The sequence below is a fragment of the Ananas comosus genome, unplaced genomic scaffold (genome assembly GCF_001540865.1).
Source record: "Ananas comosus cultivar F153 unplaced genomic scaffold, ASM154086v1, whole genome shotgun sequence".
Lineage (NCBI taxonomy): Eukaryota > Viridiplantae > Streptophyta > Magnoliopsida > Poales > Bromeliaceae > Ananas > Ananas comosus.
The window spans coordinates 44,557-52,595 of record NW_017893560.1 but is presented as its reverse complement, the minus strand read 5'-3'; the positions used below and the strand labels follow the sequence as shown (position 1 = coordinate 52,595).

Below are 8,039 nucleotides of genomic sequence, written 5' to 3'. Positions count from 1 at the left end.
ATTTATCACGTTACATTTACATTTTTGTTCTTTTTTTCCAAATATAAACAACTTATTATTACAAATTCTTTCCTCTTCAACGCTCTTAGGCTACATAGATGTAATACACTGAACTTTTGCAAATTGCGGAGTTCGAGTGTGTGGAATGGTGTGTGGATCTATCCTACATGTTCTAAAAGGTTAGAACAAGTTTTTGGATGAGTTAGAGGATGTTTGGAATGCTAAAAGTGAGAAAGTGCATTGAACTGGTGAAATCAATGTTTTTCTGCTTGCTGTACCGGTACAGCCATCACCTTGTACCGGTACAGACTGGCAGAAAGCTGGCAGCAAGGCTAATTTGGTCATTTCACATCTTGATACCTATCTACTTGACCCAGCTCGACCCCAGGAGCTCTGTGGATGTTGCTGGAGTGCAGAGGAGTGTTCTACCATCTCTCTCTCTTTCTCTCTCTAGGATTTTTCTCTCTCCACGAAGAATTCGCCGATTTCGCTCGTTTTCGTCGCAACGTTGGTTCTTCGCTGTTCGTATGTGTCGCAGGGCCTACGTGGACGTGTGAGGGAGTATTTTGGAGAGCTTTTCGCAGCTCTGAACCAGTGAGGTGCTGGTTGAAGCTTGAGAAGGTATGTGACTCGAGTTTTTCCGTTATCGGCGCTCTATTAGTCGATTTGAGGATCGATTTCAGGATTTTGCTTCCAACTGTTTTAACCTGAGTTTTCAGCATGTAAAAATGAGTTAATTAGCTGTGAATTAACCTTCTTAGATCAGGGATAAGCTACTTTGAAGCTTATTTGGAATGTTTAGCCATTTATGAAGCTTAATTGGAACGAAATGCAATTGTTTGAGCGAATTGATGCAAATTGGGGATTTTTCCTTCGCAGCAGGTCTTCGAGCTTTGTTGAGCTGAATTTGTACTCTTAGAAGCTGATTTGGAAGCTGCTCTAATCAAGGGTAAGCAGGAAATTCCGTTAGAAAGTCAATTTCGCAAGAATTGAACTATATAAGCTCATATACAAGTATTTTGATGTCGTTTCGGAATTGTTCGCAGCGAGAGGGTGTTTGACCCTTGGACCGCCTTCGTTTGGCCTTGGAGGGCCTTCTGGAAGCTTAACGTGAGGTATTGAACTAAACCAAAACAGGGATTTAAGCTATTCCTATGTATTAAGTGCAATTGCGCCGAATTTGGACTTTTCAATCGTGATTTGATACGATCTTTGTGCTTCGTGTTTAGCAGGATTGAGACCTAGTGGAGCTGATCCTTGGGACTCCTTTGGACTAATTGGAGCCTAGTACTAGGTGGGTTTGACCTAACCAGAGCAAGTGAAGCTCCCCTATGTTCTATATGTAACTATAGAATTGATATAGTCGTGTGTTCTTGTCACTATGTGGGTACTAAATGGATTTGGTACCTCTTTGCCATATCGTTGTTATATTGGAAATAAAACCTCTATGAAGTAGAGAGAACTTATGCATAATTGTATTTATGCTCATATTTATGTTTATGTTTAGTTAAGTTGAAGAACTAATGAACATAATCATTATGCTTTTGTAAAGTAGAGAACAATGATATTCTCGTGACCTTATTGATTATATATTGACATGCCATGTGACTGGAAAGATTATAATGCCATGTGATTTAGCATTAATCTTACATGTTTACAATCTAGTGGATACTAGTTCTTGTTACTCCTTGTACATTGAAATTCCGATCAGAGGATCGAGGGTAAGAACATTGCAAATGAAAACATGATAATTGAGACATGTGGACAGTGGAATATGCTTGCTTGCCATCGTGCTCATTCGCACACGCTTGTGAGGGTCGCTCCCTACAAGCCGGCACTCCGGAGTTGGCCTACGCGACAGTTGCTCGCCCGTGCGGGATTGGGTGCCGAAGTGGATTGCCGTGGGGAGCGTATACTACCACGGGGCCATTAGGCGCGGCGCAAGCTGGACTACCTTGGGTAGGTCCCTGTGAATGAAAGGATAGTACTCAATGAAAAAGGACAGTAATGAATGCTTATTAATTAAAGTGTACAGTAGACACTTTCATGTTTGTGCTTATATTCATGTCTATGTTCATGATTACAGAAATTGCCATATCCCTATTATGCAAATGATTCATTACTGTAGAATGCTATTACATGTTGATTACATGCTCATTACTTGTTAGCATCATGCTTATAAATCATGCAATTATCGTTTTTGCTTTCAATTAGTACATCATGAGCCTAGTGGTGTAATTCGCCGAGGCTGGCGGCTTACCCACTGGGAACTATTGTTAATAGTTCTCACGCCCTTTTGGTGGTTGTTTTTACAGAGCCATCTACAGGAGAGGCTAGGGATCGTGGCAAGGGAGTCGCGTCTAGCTAGACATTGCTAGGAGCGTGCTAGTCGATCACCTTGCTACTCGGGCTACGGCCGAGGGTGATGTCCCTATGTATAGAGAGACCACCGTTGTACCTATTCTTTTGTTTACCCCGTGATGTATATGTACTTTTGGACCGTCACTATAGTTGTGATACTTCTCTTCTGTCGAGATTTTGGGATTGTACACTCTTTGTTCTTTTGTTGATATATATCGACTTGTACATTGCTCTGATATCAGGATAGGACTTTCTTTGTTTTACTTCCTATCGACTTGCTTTCTTCGTAGACGCCTTATATACTGCAGGTGTATGGCGGGTCTGTACACGCACCGGATATGTTTCCGCTGGTACCCGGGCGTGACAATAGATCCATGGGTACATCTATTTCTGGTCACAAGTGTAGGGCGCTATCTATCGAGCTACGCCCTTTCCTCGCGCCACTGCGCAGCTCACGAGTGGACCTAAAAAATATGGAGGTGAGAACTATAAACATAGTTCCCAGTGGGTATGGCTACCCAAGGAAGAACTCGACCCACCAGGTCCAAAGGAGGCAACATAAGCAAGTTAGTACAACATATAACATATAGTTCAACTTTATACAATTAAATAAACATCATGCTTATGCCTTAACAAAATGTAATAATGAAATCAATACAAATAGGTATCCTCTTCTACTTTCTATTTCACTATCCATACCATTTACAATCCGCTCCTAAGGTTTCTTTTATCTTAGACAAACTAACCACCCGACTCACTTTTGAGTCAATTATTAGCGGACTACCGCTCCTGTCCAGGCCTGAGGTCTGGAACCTGCCATGCACCTCAGCCTTCAATCCACTCGGCAAGTGAGGGATATACCACAAGCACCTCCAACACCAAGTCGCCCGACGGAAGAGGAACATGTCGTGCACCCGCAATCAGGGATCCCCCGGTGGGAGAGGAACATGCCGTGCACCCGCAGCCGAGACCCCCTATAGGGAGAGGAACATGCCGTGCACCCTAGCTCACAAGATCTTGCGGTGGGAGAGGAATCTGCCATGCATCCACAGTCAAGAATCATCAATAGTCATGTCACGCCCGGGCCCCAGCGAAAGCTTACCCGGCACGTGCACAGACCCGCCATATGCACAAGGCATCCTCGGTGCACACAAGCCATCTAGATGAATCATTTCCTTTAATTGTTACCTTTATGCTCAATATTTCTATTGCTACCATGCCTTAGTTGACCTAGTGGTGTACTTCTCTACTCTCGGTGGCTTATCCACTAGGAACTATTGTTTAATAGTTCTCACCCCCCCCCCCCCCCCAAATTGGTTGTTTGTTTTATTTTACAGCCTTCCACAACGGGAGAGGCTAGGGATCGTGGTAAGGAATTAGCGACTAGCTAGCACCTTCTCGGCGTTACTATAGATGGACCCATCATCATATTTATTTTGGTTTAGTTTGAAAGATGTGAAATTGTATTTTGTTATGGAATCTTCTAACATTCAAGATGTACCTTTTGCTCAACTATTGTACATCTTATAATTGTGTAGCTGTACTAGACTTCTTTATGTAGTAGACTTTTGTGCATGCTCTGATCACCATGTTTAGGATTTGTTCCTACTTCCTTCCTTTGTTGTTGTAGATGCCTCGTATGCATTAGGGGCATCGAGGGACCTTGGTGTACACGGCGGGTGTGTGCACGTGCTGGGTGGGCTTTCGCTGGAGCCCGAGCGTGACAATATAGGTTGGATAACATAGTGGTAGGACAACCACTTTGACATGTGTGACATTAGAACCTAAAAAAAAAATGACAAGTAGGGTGAAACATGGAAACCCTTAGTACTATGATTAAGGTGAGATGAACTTTTAAGAAAATATGACTCGAGAACATAATTGTGGAACCTAGTGCCATCTAGTATGTTGAGAACCTTAGATATATCGATTGAGTTGATCTATGGCATTAGTGTCATGTGGTATTAGGTGTGTTGTTGGGTATTGTTGCAACGACCCGACTCGCTAGCAATAATAACTAGACATCCGATAAAATTGGAGAAGATTAGCATGGCCCCTGCGCAAGGATGACACGCACAAATCGAGAAATGGTATCAGAGCCTAGGTTTAAGATCTCTAGGAATTTTTAAGGTATAGGACTATGAGAGCTTATTAGGACGTGTGAGGATAGGTAGAAGTAAGCGTATATCTGAATTTGTTTCGCTGCTGCTTTGTAGTTTCGATTAACATCTCGTATTTATGTGTTTGTGATCTCTTCTCTTAATACGATGGTGCGTCCGTCCCGCCATAGCAATACCAACAACGAGTTATTGCTGCTAGCTGGTCGGGTCGTTATAATTTGGTATCAGAGTCGAATACCAGCCGAAAGTGTGAGAGTTAAGTGCTATGTGGGGCAAAGTGCTACACCAACGGGTTTGGTGGGAGCCACCTCTTGGATCCGTATGAGCCACCTCTAGAATCTCACATCGCCTTGTAATTCTGGTCCTGGTCTGTCTGTTTGTCTGTAATTTGGTTTGGACCCGACGAGAAGTCAAGGTCTAAACAGGGGGAGTTTGTAACGCCCCCAATAGTCCCACATCGGAAGGATACTGATTCCGATCAGTTTATGTAAGGCTTACATGCTAGTAATAATAACTGGGCTTAAGCATTTTGGGCCGGAGGTTTGGGCCCAACGAGTTATTGTTGCTAGCGGGGCGGGTCGGGTCGGGTCGTTGCAATTGTGCATATGATTAAAGCTTGCAAGGGCCAAATGAGCTCAATTAGCAGCTGCTCGTGGGGTGCTCCCCCAAGGCTTGGTCCTCCGAAGGTATACCATGCGGGTGCACTTGCTTTGCTTTTTGACAGTCGATTGGGTGATGGATGCATAGCACGACCTAAGGGGGTGATGGATGCTGCACACGACCCATGAGGCACGGTGCAGGCTGGGACCATACTCCATATGGGTCCTCTTGAGATTAGGTAAATGGTTACATTCGAATAACATGATCCGAATTGATGCGTAGTCAAAACTTGAGACATGAACCCTTTCTACTTCGTATAGGGGTGTGTGGGTTCAGTTGTAATGTCACTACAACAAAAACGGTATATAGCGACACTTTTAAATGTCGGTACAAATCAAAAAAAGTGATGCTCGCTAAATTACCTACACTTTTAAAAAGTGTTGCTATATGTGGGGTTGCTAGGTATATAGTGATAGTTTAAGAGTGTCGGTATAACCTAAAAAGAATGCTGCTAATTTACTAACACTTATTTTGGCATTTAGTAACCGCCGGAACCCTACCTCGTCGGCTGCAGCGGCGGAGGAGGAGGAGAGTGAGAGGCTCTTCATCTAGGATTTCAGTGGATTGAGTGAGGGGAGAAGGGGAGATGGTGATCGATTTTTTTTTCCTTTTCTATTTGTAATTGGACCGAATGAGTTGGGTGGGGTGGATTGAGTAGAGTAACTTTTTATTTTTAGTTGCATTGGGCTTTATATTTAGGCCGTAGTAGATTTTTTAAAAAGTTTTGATATAAATAGGACACTTACACAAAAGTGTCACAAAAATGTGTCCCTATAATCTAATTCTATTGTAGTGTGTATAGTGAAAATTCTCTAAAGTAGAGTATTGAAAGATTGGGTAAAGTAGTGAGTAAACCTAGTTACACCATATGATGGATTTCATTATCGCATATATATAAAGTGAGGCATAAGCATAGTACTTTTTTTATCCATATCGTAGAGATTTATATGTTTAGTAAATTTTATTTCACTATATTTGTTATACTTATATTGCCTCTTTTGTACCTGATGGGTCGAGCTTTTTCCTTGAGTGGTCGTACCCACTAAAAACTATTTTATAGTTCTCACTCCCATAATTTTCATGTCCTTCTGTGCTGACATGTAACAACCCAGCCCACCAACAACAATAATTCGTTGGGCCCAACCACCGGCCCAAAATGCTTAAGCCCAGTTATTATTACTAGTGTCTAAGTCTCTTATATACACAATCACATCCCTATTCCTATCCGATGTAGGATTATTGGGGTGTGACAGACTCCCCCCGTTAAGGCCCTGACATCCTCGTTAGTCCAATCACACACACTGTAATATACCGAAAATTCGGAAAATAAAAATGTCGAACTTTAGTCAAATTGACCAAAGTGCGAGGACGGTACACTGCGGAAAGTCCGAAGGTGTTAAAATAATTAAAAGTGAGTTACGGGAGGTTTTCGAGAGCTATAGAATCGAAATTTGCATTCTGCAGTTTTGAGCTCTCGGGGATCGGTCCCTGGTGGGAGAGACCGGTCCTCGAACGCGTATGTAGTGAGACAGCCGAAAAATCGGCTAAGTCTTGAGAAATTAGCTCTCGGGAACCGGTCCCTCCCCGAGAGACCGGTCCCCCAGAGACCGGTCCCACCAGAGAGAGACCGGTCGCATTGCGCGCAACAGCTCTGGCTGCGCTGGGAGAGCTCTCGGAGACCGGTCCCTAGTCGGGGAGACCGGTCCCTAGTCGGGGAGACCGGTCCCCGAGCCCGAAATCTGCCCAGTCCAGGCAGTTGAATAAGATGAAAGTTGAGGGGTTTATTTGCATTTTTGCAGCCCAATGGTTATGTATGAGGGACATGAGGGCTTTTCTCTCATTCCACACCCTCTCACACTCTCCCCTCTCTTTCTCTCTCTAGAAGACAAAGAAGGAGAAGAAGAAGACAAAGGAAAAGAAGGAAAAGAAGGTGGAGGAGAAGCCATTAGAGTGAAGCCACTTCATCTTCTTTCTCTCTAGTGCAAGTTAGGGAAAGCTTTGAGATAAGCTTCAACCCTAATCATGCTAAAACCCTAATGTGAGAGCCTAATGACCTAGAAATGGTTTTTAAGGAGCTTTTAGAGGATGTGAAGCTTTTCTTTTGCTTCCTTTGAGATCAAGACCATGGGTTTGGTGTTGGAGGTAAAGCTTGAAGGAGAGCTTGACCCCTCTCATGGTGAATCCAAACTAGAGTTTGGAATGTGCTAGGAATGTTTAGATGAACTCTTTAGAGCTATATTGAGCTGACTTTACTTCCCAATGAGATCAAACCTAGTTTGATATATGTATTGGAGCTAGGGCCACCAAATTGGGGCTTTTGCTCATGGGGATTTCTAAGTGCAATTGACCCTCTAGAAACTAATTGTGGGTATTTTCGACGCGTTGGTGCGCTCGATTTACGTTACGAAAAAGCGATGTAAAGATATGGGCAAAATGGCCTAAGTTGGCTTCGTTTTGCCGCAGTGAAGAACGAGGAGCCTATAAGTCTCAAGAAAAATCGTGCGAGCACCTAAATAGACCTACGAGGTGGGGGGTGGTGCTCTCAAAACTCATTGAACTTCTCTCTATGCCTAATGTGTCATTATTTGAGCTATATATAGTGTTGTGCATGCATTTTAGGGTAAAGTAATGATGAAAACGTTAATGATGCATGATGTGAGATACAACTTGCATAGATAGTTGAATGAGAACTATGTAAATGTCGAAAACCCTATGTTGTATGGCATGAGAAAAGTGAGCACCAAAGTGAGCAAAGAACAGCAGTGAAACAATGACATAGATCGAGTGGCATTCGATAAAGTTAAGTGAAAGTGACAAATAACACTAGAGAAGTGTGAGGGAAAGAACCAATGTAATGTAAAGAATGATGAAAATGACAATATTAAAGTTAAAGTAATG

The 8,039-nt window shown here is 43.0% G+C and overlaps 1 long non-coding RNA gene across 1 annotated transcript; it reads left to right on the top strand.

Annotated features, from left to right (window-relative positions):
- The first annotated feature begins 587 nt into the window (after positions 1-587).
- LOC109706307 lies at positions 588-1,280 on the top strand. The gene is made up of 4 exons (XR_002215163.1): positions 588-621; positions 883-949; positions 1,047-1,115; positions 1,233-1,280. It is a non-coding gene; the product is annotated as an uncharacterized LOC109706307 (long non-coding RNA).
- Positions 1,281-8,039: the final 6,759 nt, after the last annotated feature.